Source organism: Aotus nancymaae, unplaced genomic scaffold (genome assembly GCF_030222135.1).
Source record: "Aotus nancymaae isolate 86718 unplaced genomic scaffold, 86718_ANA_hifiasm-v0.15.2.pri h1tg000108l, whole genome shotgun sequence".
Lineage (NCBI taxonomy): Eukaryota > Metazoa > Chordata > Mammalia > Primates > Aotidae > Aotus > Aotus nancymaae.
The window spans coordinates 9,933,149-9,954,889 of NW_026988523.1; the positions used below are offsets into that span (position 1 = coordinate 9,933,149).

At 41.5% G+C, this 21,741-nt stretch overlaps 1 long non-coding RNA gene across 1 annotated transcript in view; it reads right to left on the minus strand.

The window, feature by feature from the left end:
• LOC135272294 (uncharacterized) overlaps window positions 1-21,741 on the minus strand; it is a 217,925-nt gene that overhangs the window by 89,886 nt on the left and 106,298 nt on the right. The gene's annotated exons all lie outside the window — the stretch shown is intronic.

A 21,741-nucleotide genomic window follows, 5' to 3' on the forward strand; every position in this document is an offset into this window, starting at 1 on the left:
GTGGCAGATGTGCTTAGGGGCACAGACTTCAGAAATGTCAATGGCAACCTCTGTTTTAGAGTCTTCCAAGGGTAATGCTCTAGTTAAAAGGAGTGTCAAGGCAAGGGTAAAAACTTTCTGAAAAGACAGAAGTCTTAGGATTAAACAATGCCACAGGAAAAGATATGGTTGGGCCACTGAGGCACAGGATTGATAAATATGAGGCTGTATCTCTACAGAGCCCATATCCAACTAGGTTCTCAGGCATCAGCTACAAGGACTGTAAATGGGACAAGGCAAAAAAGAGGTTTCAAATGTGCAAGATGGGTTAAAAAAAAGGAGGTCCCAAAACTGGTGCTTGGGTCTGCCACTACTGCCTATGTCTAAATTTAGAAGAAACATCTCTCTCTGAGAAAGGGGGCTGCATGTATATTTGAGTTTTCCCTCCGTTCTGATGATCTATGGCCATAATAGACTCTTTCTTTCATGGGAGATTTTTCCCAACTGGGTTTAAGTTCCTAGGCCATGTCATAAATAGACTGGAATCCTGGCAAAGTTACAACCGTTAACTTTTTCCTCTTTTTAGTCAACTTTCTTTCAAATATGACTAAGTCTCAACTGTCGTCTTGGCAAAGACCAGAATGGTCTGTACAGTAAATCTCTACCTCCTGTTAATGTTCGTCTGAGGTGAGGAAACATTCCTGGCTCCATTCTAAGTTGATTACTTACTCTAAGATGTCACCAGTCAGCCTTTCTCAACTAGAGCCTCCTAAAAATTTAAGGCTTAATAAAGACCTAATGCCCTAAAACAGGAGTTGGTAAACTTTTAATGAAAGATCCACACAAAACATATTTTAGGCATTGTGGGTCATACATGAACACTGCCACAGGCAATACATAAACACTTGAAGGTATCTGTGCTGCAACAAAATGTTATTTACAAAAGCATACAACGGGCTGGATTTGGCCCCCTGTAGTAGTTTGTTGACCCTTGCACTGAAACATCCATTTTATGTAGTAACTTGGCTTCTCTTCCACACACCTAGAATTATACTAGATATTTGCAACCTTGAGGGGACTGAGAAAATAGTTCCTGAAATTTTATGTGTGTCTGTGGTGTTCTGTTTCAGAAAAGGAACCCTAGATTGGAAAGGCTGTACTCGGTAGCCTAGATACCTTGACTCAGACCATTCCAATTCAGACTCCAAAATGTCTCTCTGAGGTCGTTTGAGACTCCGCTCTGCAACCCCTGCAGCTCCTCCATACAAACTTGCTCCCTCTGTTTTTAACCTCACTTAGAGCTTAGTACCTCTTCCAAGGCCATCAAAGGAATTATGCCAAAATAGGGGCTGGCATCAACAAACGATGAAATAGGAGTTTTATGTATGATATCTCACCCACAAAAAAACCTCTTAAATGTTCCCACTAGACATGTCTGTACCTCAAATTCACTTCTCGGCCATGCCACTACTGGGGTTTCTCTGCATCTAATTGCACAACTGCCCTTTTGCCTGTCATTTACTCCTGGATCTTTCCTCGCCAACTTCCTTTTTCCATATTATGCAAAGCAATTCTGCTTGGTTCCAGGGCTGTACCTTCAACTTCGCATAACCGAATCCATACTAGACGTTAGGAAAACCAAGGCTTTCCTGTTGTCCATATTAACCCTGCTTAGAAGCAGTCTCAGTTACAGAGAGCAAAACAAGCCTTCTCATTTCACAGATATAGTTAATCAAGTGTTCTAAAATGGCATATGAGTGAAGGAGAAAGGTATGCATATTTTTATTTATGTTATTCACAAGTCATGCTGTTTGACCTTGGGATCTAAGCTTTACATGTCACTTGCAGTCTAGGACATCAAGACTCTTGAACAAATCTTAGCATGCTGGTGAAGGCCTGAGGCACACAATATACCACCAGGCTGTGGAAGCTGGAGGGAGAAGATGAGCAGGGAATGCTGATGTGATCTAGAAAGAAGAAAATGGATGCTGAGCGGGTAGCAAATAGGGGAAGTATGTGCAAACTGGGTCAGAACAAGCATGTAATTGGGTATGAATCATTAAGCTACATAATTACATATTATGTTTAGAGTGACCTGAAAGAGTGAATTAGAATGGGAGAGAAATCTGGTTACTATATCCTTATGGGATACTTCCAAGGTTAATAAACCTTTTTTTTTTTTTTTATTTTTGCCAGAGGAATTCACAACTGAATGACAACGTCTTATTTGTGTGTCACTTGTTTTGTGTCACTAATGATTCCTGATGACACCACCCTTGCTTCTTCAGGTCAGTGGGTCTTCATACCTTAGGTCTCTGCGTTACCACCCCCTCTTCATTGGAGCTACTTCCCTGAGAGAGTGGGTTAGGGTATGAACTTTATGGTCTAGTAATAAAGTCCACACTTGCAGGCTTTGCGGACAGAATGGCAAATAATTTTCAATCTGCATACTAGTACTAATTAATCATAGTGGCTACTTAGATGCTGTGTCGAGAGTGATTCTTAGGGCACATCTGAGGTAAGCAGGAAGAGTTTTGTCTCATTTGATATTCTAAGCACTGTTGGCCTTCCCATACTAATAAGGATCTTTAGGGAAAAATTTTGCAGAATGTAAAAAAAGCAATTGCTCTGGGGAAAGGCAAGCCTGGGTCTGCCTCGTCTGCTATCTACGTTTTGGGGAAAGAACCTTTATTTGTGAAAAAGAGACAACAGCACCCACCCCACAGAGTTGCGAAAAATGATTTAGCAGATGTTAAAATCTAGCACATCCCTGGCACATGGTTCCTAAGTCAAAGTACACTATTTCTACTTCTTGACTAGAAAAAGGCTGTATTTTTTCATGCAAAGATCTCAGATGTATCAACGGGTATAAAAATTACCTGATGGAAGCATGACTGAAAGACTAGATGTTTTCAATCTGGGACAGAATGTTACAGAGATCAATGTGACTGTCAACAAGTTTGTCTCTCTATGCGGGACACAACATTGAGAAGCAGGGACTTGAAGTGAATAAAAATGTAATTTAATACACAATCAAATAAAAATTCTATAGCTTTAGAATCAGAGAATATTCTTGGAATGGACTCTTTTTCAGTACCATAAATTTAACCAACTGAATTCTTTAAGTATCTGCCTTGTCAACCCTTTGAAACGAAGGTTGATTGGGTTCAATGGGAAATCTACATTTCATCATGAAAATGGAATACAGTGCATCCCTGGGTTTAGTCTCCCGCGGAGTAGCAACTGGGGGCGCTATGTGCAAAGCAGGAAGCAAAAACATAGGTAGAAAATGTATCTCAGGCATGACAAACAGGAGGCATGAATATGCACAGCCCAAGAAGCATGAAAAGGCAGAGCTCCCAGTCTCACTGCACAGGCCTCCGCAAAAGGAGAACTCAAAGGGGCTTCTTCAGCCTTTTATTTTACAAACAGTAGTCTATGAGAATGGAGACATTACGAGAAAAGGAGACACTTAAGATTAAGTGAGTTGATGTGTTTAAATATTAGGATGAAGAAAAACTCAATTATGGAGGGGTAAATGCAGCAAGACCAAGTCTCGTCAAAGAAATGAAGGCCCATTGGGTGTTTCTCAAATTCTTGTTTCTTTTGAGAAGGTTTAATGCAGAACCCAAGAGAATTTGACTATCTAATAACCTGAGCAAATAAAAAAGTGCAGAGGAAGAACAAGTGTGCACATTATGCATCTGAATTCTAAGACAACAGTGAATCGTGTGCTAGATTTAGCATTTATTTAAGGAGTCTGTTAGCAATGAGGTGAAAGCTGGCATGCCCTCAATTCTGGCTGTTACCAGCCAAGGCACAGACATAACTGATGTTTCTCCAATACGACCAAGATGTGTCACTTAATCCAGCGAGAACACATTATCTATAACAGGCTTGAAGTCAGTTTGGAGGCCAAAATGTTGCCAGTGTTTTCAGATCAAGGAATCGGCCTCTGAAAAGCTGAGTAAGCTGTTTGGCTGACGGAACAGTTAAAATTGAAGGGACAGTTCAATGGGCTGACACTGGTTAAGAGAATCATTTAGTCAAGTTCATGACATACTCTTCCTCAATCTTGCACCTTTAAATCAAGTTGACCCTCCCTGGAGCAAGTGGCTGGTGGCCAGTTAACTTGAGAAGGTTAGGCAGCCCATTCCCTGTAATTGTTCTGGCCTGGCTCCCCAGGTAGGCCCACTGAGCCTTCGGAAAAACAGAGCAAAGTGCAGAAGCAGGAAATACAGTTTGGTGAAGTCGTGCTAATGAGTACCCAGTATGCATCTGGAACTATGCTTGGCCTTATGGCTATGCTTGGTATTGTGGATACATACATTGATGAAACATGACTCTTCCTGCAAAGAGCTCACCTTTGAGTGGGGAAAATAGGTGGTAAATGTTAGCCAATAATACAAAATGGTAGAGTGGGAGATAAACTGAAATGTGAAAGGACAGCTACTTTTGACTCGAGAAAGGCAAAGCCGAGTGAGATAAAATGATAGAGAAGTAGTGATCCTTAAACAGTGATGAAGAGTTTTCCCTGTGAACAAAAGGAGAGCACGTTTCAGGCAATGGAGACAAGAGCCAGTGTGGGGAGTGGTGACATACATGGCACGGCTAAGGAGTAACAATAAAGAGTTCAGGGTGGCTGGAGCAGAGAAGCTGTATTCTGAGATTTTGAACCTTTGGGACAAGGAGGGGAGATCTTGATCTCTTTCATGGTGTCCTACTAAATGCCCACACCTAGTACCTCATCTAGCTGAGATTATAGTCCTGGGGAGACAAAGTCACTGATGACAATATCCCATGCCCTTTACTCCCTTCTCTGATGAGGGTTAATTGGTTTTGTACTTTTTAGCAAATATTTTCTTTCAGCAAATATTTATTGAGCATCTATTGTATGCTACTACTATGAAAGGCACTGATATCTTAGACGTATTGTCATTAAGTGGAATATAGGGTAAAAGTCTGAAACCAGTCTGTCAGGGTTCAAAGTTTAGTTTTAACACTTACCAGCTGTACAATTTTAGATAAGGGACTTCATCTCTTTAAACAGAGATAATACTAGCATTCCCCTATAGCATGGCTGAGGATTGAATGACAAAAATCATGTATAATACTTAGAACATCACCAGATATAAAAAGTGCCCCGTAAGGGCTGGTTGTAATCATTGTCTTTGGGTGCTAGAATGAACACTGCACAGAGTGAACTGTCAACATAACTATTAATTCTGGGAGGGAATCTTTTGTCAGACTTATCCATCCCCTCCTCACCTTTTCATCAACATTGTACTGCCCTGCAACAGAAGTGACATCCTCTCCTCATGGCTTCAGGAGGTCTTCCCTGGGTGTTGGAAGAGCTCATTTTGTTGAATTATTTCACCTAGGGATTGTATTCATTCCTCACAGAGCATCGAGACCCCCAATATCTAAACAATCCTTCTCAACGTTATCCCACACTCATATTTTCACTGACAGACAACAAATGTGCTATTTGCAGCACTTGTGAAACCCATTTATTTTCACATGAAATAAACTCGTTCCTGACGGATTGCAGCAAGAAAGGCAAGCATGATGGGACTGTTCAGAGGTTGGTGGTGCTGACATTAGTGGAATCATCTGGATTTCACATTTACCAGATTCAATGAAAGAGAAGGGATCCAAAATCATGTCTATTTCGCATGGGAAATGTGGAAGAAAAGACATGAGCTTGGGAACACAGTGAGGAAGGAGTCATGAAGAACTGTGGGGTCCAGGCTGCTCATGGCAGAATTTGAGTCCATAGAAACCTAGAAATCCTAGGATTAGCCTCACAACGGAGGCCTTCTTTTTCTCGTTCCTGAGCCTGAGTGATTCAGAAAAAGCCCAGTACATGGGGAAAAGGAGGAGGAGGGAAAGATCAAAGTGAGTATCACTGGCAGCAAATAATAGAAAAAATCAGTACAGGCAGCATAATGGTTGAAAGTCGGTGCCAGCATCTACAGCAGGATGCCACCTGCAAGCTGGTCACTGTGACATTCTGAGAACGAAACCAAGGGGAGGCGTACATGGTAACCAGCAGCTGCAGGACTCAGGGATACAGCAACCTGGGCAGAAAGTAACTGGTGTTGCCAAAGAGTCCTCATGCATAGCCGTGCATCTGAGGGTGGACGGTGTCCTACAGACAGTAGATGATTTAGCTACAGCCTTCTGATTAACCTGCCAGAAACTGAAATATAAGATCAGGGAGACAGACGGTGATACACTAACAAAGCAATGATTTAAAAAAAGAAAAACCCCAGTCTTAGGCAAGTAATTTGATTTTCCTGCCACCGTGAAGGACCATTAGTCTCACACTCCTCCCCTAGGCTGTGGGAAGAGGCCACTGGTCTAAAAGAAGGGGACCATGTACCTTTGCCCCGTGCCACTACTGGAAGTAAGGGCAGAATTCTGATCCCAAATGCCTAGAGACACACAAAGAAAGAGGTTGGAGAAAGTGTTTGCTGCTAATATTCTAAGGCTTTCATATTCCCAAAGAACCTTACTATCTAGGTACCAAAACCAAGATGAGGAGTCCAAAAAGAGGTGTTTGTTGTGTCCTTCTAAGCCATTTATCCCTAAGAGATAACAGTCTGGAACCAGTCCTGCGGCCATAATCCGGGGCTCCCAAATGCCTTTCTCAACAAGAAGCACCCCTGGGCATCTTCCCCACCCTCCGAACTGTAAGGTAACTTCCCATCCATAACTTAGGTCCTCAGATTATTTGAAAATGCAGCTATCTCCAAGAAGATTTGACATTTACAGCAAGCAGGCATTTAGACCTTGGTAAGAAGGATTTACAAGCAGGCTTTAACATAGCAATATAGTCCTTGCTCAGTAAATGTTTGCTAAGTGAGTCTGCAAGAATTCTATGTGTTAAAATCCAATGACAGAAAGAAGCAGTAATATCCAGATGAGATACAACACAGGTCTAGTTTAAAGAAAGCACCACTGCAACAAAACATCAATTACACAGCATCAAAGGAGCAGGTCAAAATTCTGGTCGCACATAATACACCTGTTTTTCAGAGAGGGAGGGGGCTAGGAGGGAGGAGGTGAGAGGAGCGCAGCGAAAGGTGGCGTTCTGAGTTTTGACTGTGATTGATGGTCTGTGCTGTGCTCTCACTCATGTAGAAAATGAGAGCGAGATCACTCCAGATACAGGCTCATCTGAGTTCCTGCTTGTGTCCATCCCCGATACTCACTCACTCGTCTGGGAACCCTCCCTTCCAGCCTGTGGTCTCATTATTCAACATTCCAGGCGGAAGAAAGCAAAACTACTCCTTGCTTCTTCCCTCTCACTTCCTCTTCCTCCTTCTCTTCCTCTTCCTGTCTCTTTCTCTTTCTCTCTTCCCCTCCGGCCCCTTTCACCCCTTTCACTTTCTCTCCCTCTGTTTCTTGCTTTCTCTCTCTCTTCCAATGGAAACTATAAAATCATTATTTTGAGGATTTCTTTACTTAGTGACTTGAGAGAAAATTCATTTCTCTTGATGCTTCAGGTTATTTTTCCAGAGGGCTAAAAAGCGACAGTAACAATTACTTCTGAAAGCGTCTTCATCAAATGCACCACGGCTCCATCTCTGCTAAATTGGCCTGACTGTCTCTCCACCCTCTGCCCATCTCCCCCGCTCCCTCCCACACATAGCCTGCTTTGTACCAGACAGGATTTATTTTATAACTCTGCCTCTCCACTTAATTAGTGTGCTACCATTTTAGGCAGTTCTTACAAGGTTTCAGTTCCCGTCCCAGGGGGTGGAGCAATGAGCATTTGCCTCCTTCGTGGGGTCTATACTGTGTTGAAACCTGCTCTCGGTCCCACCAGGAGAAGCCATTTATAAGTCACTTTCACGAGACACCACTAGGACGAAGGTGAACTGTTGCAGCATCATTCAAACTCAGAAGTATCATTCATAGACTGACATTCACAGCACTCACATCTATTTGTAAAATCTCTGCTAATATGTCCTATTTCATCAAAATCCAAAATCCATTGCAAATTGTGGACGGAAGGCACATTTACAAGGATCTGGCTGCCATTTTGTTTCAGTGGGGAAGCCTGAGACACCCACCCACCCAAGATTAAAACGAGATCGCATTTGTCAGAGTTGCCACAGAACACTCATGCCAACCAACAGATAGATGAAAACGCCTAGTGATTAACTTGAGGCAAAGACCTCACTCTGTATACTTATTTCATATAGTAAATGCATATCCAATCAGTCCCATATACATTTTATTAGAAGCAACAAAACTACATTTTTTACTTCAGGAGAACTTTTCTTTTTAAATCCTGTAGCAAAGCTGATACATTGAGATACAAGGCTTCTAACCTCACCACAACAAGCAATGTGTTTGTTGCACAGCAGTGATTGATTTGAACACGTGGGACAGGAAAGGGTGTTTGCAGACACCTCTTTTACCCCTCATCCCCAAACCTCCTTTCACCTCATATCAGTGAAACACTGAGGCTCTTCTCAAGTTCAGATTAGCACCAGGAATGCAGTTCCATCCAGCTGGGATGCGTAGCATCAGGCACGACCTCTGAAACAAGTAGGCTCCACGCTGCTAACGCTCCATAGATTAAACCCAACAACTTGAATTGCATGAGGACTTGGGGTGAGGCAGTGATGGACAATGGAACTAAGATCCTCCCTGGGCTGGACAGGTAGAAATGCCACTAGAAATATCAAGTGTGTCTCCAGTGAACTTTATTTTTAATATGAAGACCTTTCTCTGCAGGAAGATGCTTGCTGAAACGTGATCTAAACTCACTTCAAGAAGAAAAGTACATGCCGAGAATTAAAACCAAGAGCTTTCTTTCCATCCTGGAGGCCCTTGGACCTCATGGAAGGTGCTTCCTTTGAGCTTTGTTGCAGGTCAGCCATAGCCTGTGCAGTGTGCGGGATGACACCTCCCTTAGTTCCTGGCTAGCGCTCCTTTCTGCTCCTTTCCCAGCCTGGACGTCTCCTGCTGTTCACTTAGGTCTTTTTCAGCCCCTTCCCTGATGTGGCTTTGTTCCATCTTCTGCTTAATGTCACAGGCTTCGGTTCCTGCCACCAAATTAGCCCTCCTATTGTTAAACTTTGAGTCTTTTTTTAGGCTATGTCTGCCTCCTCTGCACCCTTTACTCTTCTTTTCATTTTATTGATCGCCTATGTGGTTTTTCTCCCAAAAATCTGACACTGGTGTGGGAGTCAGTCTGCCTAGTTCTTTCTTCTTCCTTGTTTTCCCTAAGAAAACTGCAAAGTCCTTTTTGGTATTAAAGGTTTACTGTTAATAACTACACACACACACACACACACACACACACATACACAGGCCCCAAACCTAGCAATGACAATAAATACAGTGAAGTTATACATCTTAAAAAATCCTTCTAAGTATCTGCAGCATTGGTCTCTAGGCTATAATTATGGCTTCCCTTCAAGATGGTAACTGAAAACTACATTTTATTTCTGTTCCTTGTTTTTATTTTTAAAACTGGAGCCCACTAAACCCTTCTCTCCCCAACACACATACATTGCTCACCCTTTAGTTAAAGCATGAACCTTGTCCATCCCTGAGGACCTTCCATGCTAAGTGGTCTTCATCTCTCTAACTCCACCTCATGGCAATGGGTCCTTTGGATATCGATATCTCAGCAAACATTTAATCGCTATCTAAGTTCCCATCTTTTGGATCCGAATTTAATTTGGTCCTTCAACTTATTTACACCAAGAGGCTAATAACTACTTTCTATGTTACCTATCTAGAGGCATTTTCATCTTAAAAAATTGAGAGAAAAAAATAAATAGGGGAATATAGGAATGACACTCTGGTTGGGGGTCGTTAGGCATCACGGTCACAGGTGAGAAGAGAAACTGATCAATCCACGTGAATTGTCCCAAGGCCAGGGATGGAAAAATACTAGTTCAGCTTTGTCTGTGTTCACTGTTAGAGGCCTTTAATATTAATGTAAATTGTAGTTAATTGTAGTTAAGAGCTGCTCCACCACATTCTTCATACTGAGATCAGAAGAAACTGGGTTATAAAATGGAATCTAAATTCCAATGGATGTGAATTGTGGTTAAATAGACTTGAGAAGAGCCAAATCAAAGAGCTGCCATCTGGCATTCAGTCTGGCATCCAATTGGTGCTTAGGGGCACCCAGTTTGCTCAGCACCGTTCTAGGCACTCAGCAGAATCAGACAGTGCCTTTGCCCTTTGTGAACTTAATCGAGGATGCACAATAGACAAATATAAAATCAACGCTTGATTATACACACTAATGTTGAAAAGCAATGATGCAGATAATCAAAAGCAGCAGATCATCTGAAAATTACACATGGCCTGCTCCCTCCATGGCTGTGGGAAGCAAACAGAAAGAGAAAAAAGCAGTACCAGGCAGCACAAGCAGAATGACGATGCACCGGGCAATAATCTGCATCACAGCAACTGTCTTGGCAAACTGGTGTGAGTGAATGTTCTGTATGTTTAAGTGTATGTGCTGGTTAAAAGATATAACTGTTTAATATATATCAGTTGTATTGGGGCTTTTAAAAAATTCAGGTAGTGGAGTCACTTGTTCAGAGAAAGCCTGAAGGAGATGATGGTAACAATTGCAACACCAAAGCAACAGATAAAAGCTGGGGCTTTGGATTTGGGCTATGGTGACTTCACTAAAACATTTTTTCACTTGGCATTTTATGGTTTGTAGACTTATTAAAAGAATCGGTTAAATAAGAACTGTCATGTTAATTTTTCAGTCTATTTCAGACTCAGAATTGACTCAAGCCTATATCAAGAATTCCCTTGACTCAAAATACACTAGTATCCAACACTGGTGGCCTTTATGCTAAACAAGGCCTTACTGTGGCTACATCCCTCTGTGTGTCAGAGCACCTGAAATGATGCAGTAAAAGAAGAGTGGTGATCTTCAGGCTCCAGCCTCTCTTTACCGAGGCTCTGGCCCCTGCCTTTTCCCCTCCAGGACTGGCTTCATCCGTTCTGCTAAGGATGCCTGCTCCTTCTGCCCCAAGTGAAAAGGAGGTCTTCCCACCAGCCCAGTGCAATGGCTCTTGAAGCCTGGGCCAATTGCTAAATGATTGTAACTCCATCGATCTCTAAGGTGAGCTGGGCAGAACAGACCTGGTGAAATCCTAAAGTAATGCCCCAGAAACCTTGCTCATCTGCCCCTCATGCTGGGATCTGAGGTCTGGCTTCTGTCCTCCCACTCTTTTCATATTAGAATGTGGCACTTCCTGGACACTTCCCCAAGGGAGTTGAGGGCAGGCTGTCCTCACCTTCTCTCTCGGGGTTCTTCAGAGTTCCCATCACAGCTCTTCCTGAGTGACTTGGGAGACTTCATGAAAACAGAACCCCATGTAACCTGCTATGGCATCACAGAATTCCTGAGGTAACTATGCAGATTAGACCCCTCTATGATCCTGGGCGACTAACGTAAGACAATGTGCTAATTAAGTACTAAAATGAGTGGTACAGGCAGCAAGTGCAAAGGGAGTTCAGAGTGGGGAGAAAGTTCATGTCCCTCTCAGTTCAATTTATAAAGAAGGCCAAGAATTTCATTCTCTTTGCCTTTGAGATTTCTCCTCAACCCCTTCCTAAGCACACCACCACCACCACCACCCCTAACCCCCACCCCACACCATACCCTTGCTCCGTCCTTAGCTATGGGAGTACTCCCAATCCAATCCCTGAAACTGGGCCACTAAAGTGAAATTCATTTATTTGGCCAGCATACAGTGACCACCCACTATATGTCAGGCATCGTGCTTGACTCGGGAATATAAAAATCTGTAAGATGACTTCGTCGCCTTCATGAAGCCTGTAGTGGAGGTGAGGGGTGGGTAAGCACTTCAGCAAATCGCTGAGGTTCAGGTAGAAGTGCTTCACCCGTGGCACAGGCAGGCTCCTGGGGAGGCAGAGGAAGGACCAGACACAGAGAAACTGGCAGGAGACACCACCCTGCCTGCTGCAGGTGCAGGCAAATGATACTCTCCCACAACGTTTAAACTTTTGAACCCAGAAAACCCTCTGAAAGGCAAAACAGAGAATAAAAGTACAGGAGGGTGATACACATAAATTTGATGTACAGGTGGGGGAAGAAGATGTCAGAATTTTAAAAAAGAGCTAAAAGGGGATTCATGTATAGTGATAAAACATGAATAACTTTTAGATGCCTTTTAGATGCCTTGTGAACAACAATAGGCACATTCCAGTAAGCACACTTGTACTAAAACATTGTAATAAACATGAATAGGCCAGTGTGAAGGCTCATATCTGTAATCTCAGCACTTTGGGAGGCCATGGCAGGAAGATTGCTTAAGCAATGGAGTTCAAGACCAGTCTGAGCAGAGATAGACCTCATCTTTATTAAAAAAGTTAGCCTGGTATGGTGGTGTACACCTGTAGTCCCAGCTACTTGGAAGGCTGAGGTGAGAGAATCACTTGAACCCAGGAGCTTGAGGCTGCAGTGGGCTGTGACTGCACTACCACACTCCAGCCTAAGCAACAGAACAAGACCCTGTCTCAAAAAAAAAAAAAAAAAGAAAAGAAATGAATAACAACAGCAACAAAAAAGAACTCTAGGCTGAGACTCTTCTCTGACTCTGGAAAAATAAATGACCACAAAGGTTAGAATCTTTTGTAGATGGGTGGGATAAATTATCCAGTGAATTGCAAATGAAAAGAAAACTTTCCCAAAAGATGTTGGCACTACATGTGTCTTAGTTAATGGCTTGATAAAATTATACAAGTGCACATGTACCACACACAGACACACACACACACACACCCCTCCTGTCACATCTTAGCTAACAATTTGATCAAGCTCCATATATGTCTACATACACCTCCCGTCACGAGGCTTAATGGATTTGACTAACAGCCTGCTTCAGGTTTCCTCATCAAGCACTCCATCAGCTACTAAAACTGGAGTTCTGATTGATTGTTCAACTCATTTGAATGCAACCCTAACTCTGGTTAGATTTTTCCTGGAAAAGCCTAAAGGCTGGCTGGAACCTGCCCTCGCCGAGGAGCAAGGCTAGAGTCCTCCAACAACGGCAGGGAAAAGATATATGTCGTGCATGAACCACATATGCACCCGGGGAAAGGAACTGAATTTGAGACCTCACCCACGAGTTCGCTATTAACCTGGGACAATGAGGTGACCCCAGTAAACAGAATTAATGTGGGGTGGATCATCAGAAGTCAGATTCATCATCAGGGCTGAGAAAGAATGGGAAATTACCAGCCAAAGGAGCCACCACTCACAGCAGCATGTACAGAGGTCTCCTCAGCAATGGGGCAGTGGCCCTGGAGAACTACACAGGCAGCTACAGGAAAAAGCCAGCACTGACCAGGCACGGTGGCTCATGCCTGTAATCCCAGCACTTTGGGAAGCTGGGATGGGAGTATCACCTGAAGTCAGGAGTTCAAGATCATCCTGGCCAACATGGTGAAACCCCAAAAATACAAAAATTAGCTGGGTGTGGTGGCGGGCACCTGTAATCTCAGCTACTCCAGAGGCTGAGGCAGAAGAATCGCTTGAATCTGGGAGGCAGAGTTTACAGTGAGCCAAGACTGTGCCATTGCACTCCAGTTTGGGTGACAAGAGTGAAACTCTATCTCACACACAAAAAAAAAGAAAAAAAAAGGAGAAAAGAAAGAAAAGAAAAAGAGAAAGAAAAAAAATAAAGCCAGCATCCAAATGAATATCTGCTAAAACCAAAGACATTCAAAACCAGAGACAACCTCTTGGGCTTAAACTCACTGCTTTTTCACCATATTTGTATAGAATCACAAAATTCTCCTTATAAAGTGTATTGCTCAGGACAATTATATTAAGAACATGCTTTGGGAAATACTGACCTACACGCATCATCCCCTCTCCTGTCCTTCATGCCTCAACAGTCCTGTTCCCTGCATCACCATTCTATTGACACTGCCCTTATTAAGGTCACTGGTTGTATCCGCAGCCTTCTTGTTTTTATTTTTTTAAATTTTTAATTAATATATAATGATTGTAAATATTTATGGGGTAAATATCACAACAGTGATATTGTGATACATATAATGTATACTGATCTGATCAAGATAATTAGTATCTCCATCACCTCAAACATTTATTATTTCTTTGTGTTGGGAGCATTCACTATCCCCCTTTTATCATTTTGAAACTCTATATTACATTATTAACTATAGTCATTCTACAGTGGTAGAGAACACTAGAACTTACTCTGGTCCTCCTGCTTGATTTTTTGAGGATTGGACAGTGTTGGTAACTTCCTTCTTCTTGAAATGTAATCTTTGACTTTTGTAGCAGACATGTTCTAGATTTTTTTGTTCCCATTTCTGGATTCCCCTCAGCATCCTTCTGTACCATCCTTCTTTTTATGTTTTGTTTTTGTTTTTGAGACAGAGTCTTGCTCTGTCAGCCAGGCTGGAGTGCAGTAGCACAATCTCAGCTCACTGTAACCTCCACATCCTGGGTTCAAGGGATTCTCTTGACTCACCATCTGAAGTAGCTGGGAATACAGACACATGCCCCCAAGCCAGGTTAATTTTTATATCTTTTGGTAGAGATGAGGTTTCACCACGTTGGCCAATCTGGCCTCAAACTCCCAGCCTCAAGTGATCTGCCCATCTCAGCCTCCCAAAGTGCTGGGATTATAGGCATGAGCCACTGCGCCCGGCCCTTCTTTCCTTTTAAATATTATCAGCACCAGCATTCCATCCTTGCTCCTATTCTCTTCATTCTGCACCTTCTTCCCTGGTAATTTGTTTCAATCACCACCTTCTTTATAATTATTTTCTGGCCCTATAAGCAAAATAAATATATACAAAAGATGGCTTTTCTCAGTTCTCCCTAATGATTCAGTTATTTTAATACACAATTATTTGAGGGATATATGGTTACGATGAAGTAAAAAACAGAAGCAGCGTCCTAAACAACTACTCCCAACATCAGGTTCCAAATGCTGGCCTGACGAAGCTTCAGTGATACAGAGGATGGGAATGGCCCTTCTTGAATCATACCCCGGAGTCTTCTTGAGAGCAAGTTAAGGACACTAATGCAATATGAAACTCATCCAAACAAGCAGTCCCCACGTCCCACGTGTTGTAACAGGGATTCAATCTTCTTGTAGGTGACCTGATTACAGTAGTGTACAATGCTCGCTAGATTGCTCCAGAAGTGAAATCTGGAAGAGCAATTTCCATGGTCTCTATCATAAACACATAGAAAGAACTTAATACAAGTATGGCAAGGTAACAATTTGAGATTTTAACTACAGTTCCTCCACAGTTCCAATGACCTTTTTTGTCCTTTCCTCTCTCATTCAGTAGAAATATCCATTTATTTCAAGAGAAGATTGTTACAACAGAAATATGAAAGGACAGTATTGCTTTTGAGACTCAAAATACTGTCCTAGATTGATTGCTGGAGACTATTATCTGAGAAAAAGGTTTTTTTCTGTTCCAAAATCTTGACTTTTCAGCATCAAAAGCAAAAGTTTTGAAAGACTCTGAGACTAAAGTTTATTCTATACAAACACAGGCTTGGAGGAAACAGGAAGCATCGGACCACTCTGTGTCCAACTAGGTAAAAATTCCATCAGCTGGGGTGAGGGAAGATCATCAAAGAGGGGAAGAAGAGAGTGTAGAGGCCAAGAGTTCTCTGAGATAAAGCCCTGTCCTACCCTATGCCAAGTTTTAGGAAAGCGGATGTTAAAAATTCTAGAATTGTTTAAGAATCTAAGATCAGGGAGAATCTTGGCCCTGAGCCAGACAGGGCCCAGGAAAGCACCAAGGTCTCCACTCATATGAGGCAGTAGCATCAGGGAACGCATACAAAGGAAGGTCCTGATGTCGCTAGCACCCCTGAATCTCTCTAACCTCGAAGTGCCTTTGGGAAAACATACAGAATCTTCCCACATACTCAAGAGATACAAGAAAGTGGCCCAGAGGGAACTTGTGCATCCAAAGCGGCCTGTTTCCACAAAGAGCGGGTAGGACTCTCTCTAGACCACGTAAAAATGCATAATTCTCAGTAGATGCCAGGGGGAAATGGGGCAATGACTGAAGACCAGACACCACCCCAGCTGTGAGGTCTGATGCTACACCAACTCCTGGAAGCGCAGAAGAAATTTCAAGGATAAAGGTAGAAGAAGGAAAACTCTAACTTGACCAGGTGCATTCTGAATTGCTCAGTATTAAATTTTCTTATCCATGAAAATATGATGAAATAAATTTAAATTATGAAAAAGTAGATGCATTTACATTTGATACACTTGAATTTGTAGACTATTTGTGGACTTAGAATTCGAAACTCCTACTTTTTTTTTTTTTTTTTTTTTTTTTTTGCTTCTGTGAATGTTTAATTTGTACAGTAGAGCCATCAGGGTTTTAGCTAATCTTATATGATGTCCAGGCCCCTCAGGCAAACCCAACACATCAGTCAGTCTAACTAAATCTTCAAGCTTTAGAAGCCCTCATATCAGTATAACTTTCCGCATCCCACTCTCCTCCCCACTGTCTTTCCCCAGAAGATATTCCAGATAAATAGAAGGTGGGGCCAAATACTGGATAGGGTGGGCAGAGTCTGTCTCCCACACCTACAGATAGTGCTAGAGCCATAGCCTGAATATTATGGTATCTATACACCTTTAAAAAACAAAAACTGTTTGGCAGAATGAGAAAACTGCACAGAAAGAGCAATCGTACAAATTCAGGGACACTTGTTCCGCTGCTTTCTGCCTCAGAGCTGCTGCTGAGTTGGGAGAAGAGGGCATCCTTAGCTTAGAACTGCTGGCAATAGTGCTTCCCTCCCCCAGCCCAGTCCTCCTGCTGCGGCTGCCGTTGCAGCTCAGCCTGCGGCAATGCTCCCTTCTCCCTGTGCCTCTGCCCCCACCTCCTCCATCTTCCAGCTTCCTCAGGAAAAGCTGCAGAGTCAGGAACTCTGAACTCTCTCACTTGGTCAAACCACTCCTCTTCAGCATCCCAGGTCCCAGGGCTTCTCAACTGCTCTCTGCAGGGGCATTGGAAGCTCATCTAGGATCTTGTTGGATAAGAGCTGTCCTGCTGCTACTCCTCCAACTATGATACAAACGTGACTTTCTCAAGGCATTTGCTAAGACAGACGAGTCGATGAAAGCAAAAGAGCCTAGGGTTCAGCATTTGAGGTTATCCCTTCCTATGAATTTGAATTTAAAGAATCACACTCTCTCAGAACCTAAGCAGGAGTTTCATCACCAAAACAAACAAACCCAGGATATTCTTGACCAGCTGCACTCCCTTGAGGTACAGTGAGGATTAAGTTAAATTTGATTAATGGAAAAAAATCCATTGGTTATAATGTTTCAATGGAAGTTATTACGTTTCAAAATTAAACCTGAAAGACGCCCTCTGCTGCTTAGAGTAAGTGAGAAATATGTAGTGTAGTTAAATTAAAAATATATTAATCTTTTCTAAAATAACTAATCACAGCTGAGACAGGTATAGGGTTGAGGGAAAACAAAGACTGCCTTGAATATTTTATATCCAAATTTAAACAAAATGTTTGTAGGCTCATTAACTTTAATACTAGCAACTTGCTTGCCTCTGTTTTTTTTTTTATTCCATCTTGAATACAAAAAAAAAGATTGATGAATTTTGCAATCAGAGAATCAATTTCACCAACATTAATGGGGCATTCACCATGTGTCAGGCAATGCTGGGGATACAAAGAGGATTAAAACACACGCCAAGTATTCAGAGAACTCAAAACGATCAAAGGATGCATACCCATAAATGTGTATAACGGGGAAATGGTATCATAGTTATCAGAGTATTACATAATGGGAATCCAGGGAACGGAGCAATGAATACACCTAGGAGTGTGTCACGGAAGAATGGAAAGAAGTAGGTAACACTAAAACTAAGACCTCTCGGGACATTGGGAGTGTCTCCAGCAGGTAAGTGGAGATAAATACTCTTGGCAGAAGGAACCACAGATGAAATCATGGAGATGTGACATCTCGGTATGGTTTGGAAAACTGTGACTAAAGCCCAGGGTACATGGGACAGTGTGGCAGTGTGAGAAGCTAGAGAAGTAGAACAGGGCCTCATACAGGAAAGGACTGTGGGTCAGGCCAAATACTCTGGTTTTCATTCTGTGGAGTCATTCATGATTTTAATTAGGGCAGTGACTTGATGAGAAGAATGACGGTGGGCTCAGTCGGAAAGAACCCATGTGAAAGTGAACTGCTGCAATAGTAAGGGCAAGGTGGAAAAAAAAAGTAATTTTTCTTCTGGTTTAATCTATACTCAGGAGAATGCCCTTCCCACCCTCCAAAAAAACTGATTGAAACGTTTATCAGTGGACTAACATAAAATATTGTTTGAATCAGAAAACACTGTTATTTTTGCATATCAACAATGGTTGAGTATCAGCAATTTTATATAGTTTAATTTAATATAAAATGACTGCCGATAAGCTACTCTGCATTTAGGAGAGATACAAGGAGCACACATCTTAGAAGAATTAAATTTCTAGTACTAAGCGTCATATCTGTGTAACTTGCTTCATACATTACCTACAACAGAATTGCCTATAGCTAGATTCTTAATGCTGTGATAAGGGAAAAAAATCTGTCAAAAATATTGCTTGGAAGTTTGCTATTTCTTCTGTCTTCTCTTTGTTGTTTGTTTATTTAGAAGCATGTTATAGAAGAAAGAAAAATATCATGATGTAGGTAGAATGGGAAAGAGAAAGGAAAGCGAGATTCAAGGTGGTAGGAAGAAGGAAGTAAACGGAGGGCAGAATTTGCCTGCTACAACCAGAGGGGAGGACGGTTACCTTGCAGGGGTGGATTGGCCTGAGCAAATTCAAAGGGAGTCTCTCTGGATTCCAGCTGGAGAGAGGAAAGGAAAATAAAGCCAGTGATGAGCAAAGAGGAAAGGCTCGCGCGTGGAGCTTATGGGGAGAGGAGAGGACTTGGGAAGATATGGGGAGAATATAAATATCTCTTCAACCACAGATGCAGCATGACTTGGTTTGAATCCAGTCTCAGTTACATTAGTCCCCATCAAACATGTGAACACTCACACACACACACACACACACACACATTCCCACCACAAATCAAATCACTGATTTGTGAAACCTGATATCTCCCTGTTCTTAAAGAATAGTTTTTTAGTCAATTTACTCTTCAGGCTCAGGATATATAGAATTAATTTCCCTAGCTCTGGTCGTCTCTCTGTCAGCATCCTAAATAAAAAATCAATATCTCTCTCTGTCTCTCTCTTTTACTTACTCTCTCTCTCTCTCTCTCTCGTTCACTGTCTCACTTGCTCTAGTCTCACTTAAATGTACACACACACACATACACACATACATACACAGATCCTCTTTGACTGAAAATTAACATTAAACTGTTCTATTCAAGGAACCAAGACTCTGCTATCACACCCAAAGAAGTGACAAGTTGCAATCTCCCACCATGTGGTGCTACCCAGAGCGGGAAAGGAAGGGGAGCACTCTAGAGGGGCAGAATGCAAGCAGGCGGGGTACTGTGGAGGTTATATTCTCATACTCCCCCCCCAACCACAACCACCCCTCACCCATGCCATATGGAGTGCTGTACCTGTTCAGAGAAATGAACTTAGAGCACAGCCTCTTAGCTGTCCCCTAGAACCAAAAACATTTACAACCTATGGAGGGAGTAAGTGGTCCCAAATGAAAGAGAATTTCCAGATCAAGAGAAAATTTTGAAGAGCTAGCATCCTGCTGGGTTTCAAGGTCAGAGCCTGTTGTTTGAATTCCTCCCTTACTCACCTAGATCCACAGCCAAAGCTAAACTCAAGGAGCCACCTTGACCCAACATTTATAAGGGGGGAGTGTTGTGGCAGAGGCTATGCTGAAGGATTCCTGATGAGAAACCCGTGATAGATTCAGAGCCTGCAGTTACAGAGGAGACTCTTCTGTTCTAAAACAAACAATAAAAGGCACTGCTAGGTTTCTGGGTTGCAAAATTGGCCACAATACTGCTTCTCCCACAAGAAAAGGTCTATTTCTCTAACCCTTGAATCTGGCTGATGTGGTGACTTGGTTTGACTAAAGTGTTGCAGTGTGAGTTCTGAGCCTGGCCACAACACAGTGGTCATGAAGAAGGTCAGCTAACCTGCTGGATGACAAGAGACAAATGGCCTCCCATCTTAGCCAACAGCCAGTTGACTGCCAGATAATGTGAGTGAGATATTAACTGCCAGTGGGTTCTAGATGCAGGAGTGAGGGCGGGTGAGATCAGCAGAAACTCCCCGGTTGATCTTAACTCAAATTGTGAGCTGTAAAGCAGTTGTTGTACTAAGGCAGTAAATTTTAGAGTGGTTTGTTATCTTACAAAAACTGATGGAAAAGTGATTGGAAACTATGCATAATAAAAACAGTATTTAGAATCCATACAGAAGAGTATCATCATCCAGAGGAAAAAACAATCCTGAATTTTCTTGAAAAGATTAATGAATTTTCTGTTTTAACTATCTTAGGTGGAGATTTTTCTAAGAGGCATTACACACTTTCCTATTCCTTTAACAAAAGAAATAGAGCACAATTTAACCTTTCTTTGGGTTCTTTGGTCTTCCATGAAGTGGAGATAAAATGTTCACACTGTGCTACAGACATATAATGACTTTAAAGCACTAGTGAGGGCTATGAAAGCCAGAATGGTATGAATTGTTCTCAACGATGTAATCTATGATTTTCTATTATTTTACTTTTTACACTTATAAAAATGTTGTGATTTTTAACAATTTCAAAAATATCATTACTTGCTTTTTACAGTTGATATTGCTGATTTGATATTCTGTCATATTTCCAACATTTACAATGTCTTTTCCATTGTATTTCAGGAAAATTAAGAGTAGGTACTAGAAAGGGGAGTACCATAATGATGTAAGTAACTCAATGACAAAAACTTTGAAAAAATCAGCTGAATTGGTTAAAATCACATTAAAAAATATGACCTAAGAATGACACTAGAAGGCTTAAAACCATTAAGGAAATTTAATAAGTAGTTAATATATTTCTGCAAAATATTGAAAAAATTAATGCAGGAGTACATAAAAAATGTGATGCCAGAAATGGAATGGTAGCTATGCTCCAGAATATTTAAAAGCAGATCAACTTACTAACATATTAAAGTAGTAAAACCATGTCATTAGGTCAAGAGATGTAAAAATAAGCACTTGGGAATATTCAACACCCAATTATAATAACAAACTAGAACCAGAAAATAACTTTCTTAACCTGATAAAGCCCAGCAACCCCAACTGTACAGATTATTCTTAAATATGAAACATTAGAATAATTTCATTTTAAACCAGAAAAAGGATACAACCATACCTGACCTATTCAACATTTGACTCAATGTGCTAGATAATGCAATGAAACAAGGACGATAATATTAGAATTGGAAAAAGAACAATGCTGTCTTTTTTTTTAACAGATGTTATGGTTGTCTACAAAGAAATCCACAATAATTGAGAGATACAGTGTTAGAAATTTTTAAAAAATTTACAAACTTGTTTAACATCTAATTAATATACAAAACAACTTGATTTCTACACAGCAGTGACAATTACTTTTTAAAACCCTTTTAAAGATATTCTATACAATAGCAGAAAAGAAGGTAACTATCAAGGATTTGTAAGATATTTATGGAGAAAATTTTAAAACTTTACTGAAAGTAAAAAAGACCTAAATAAGTACAC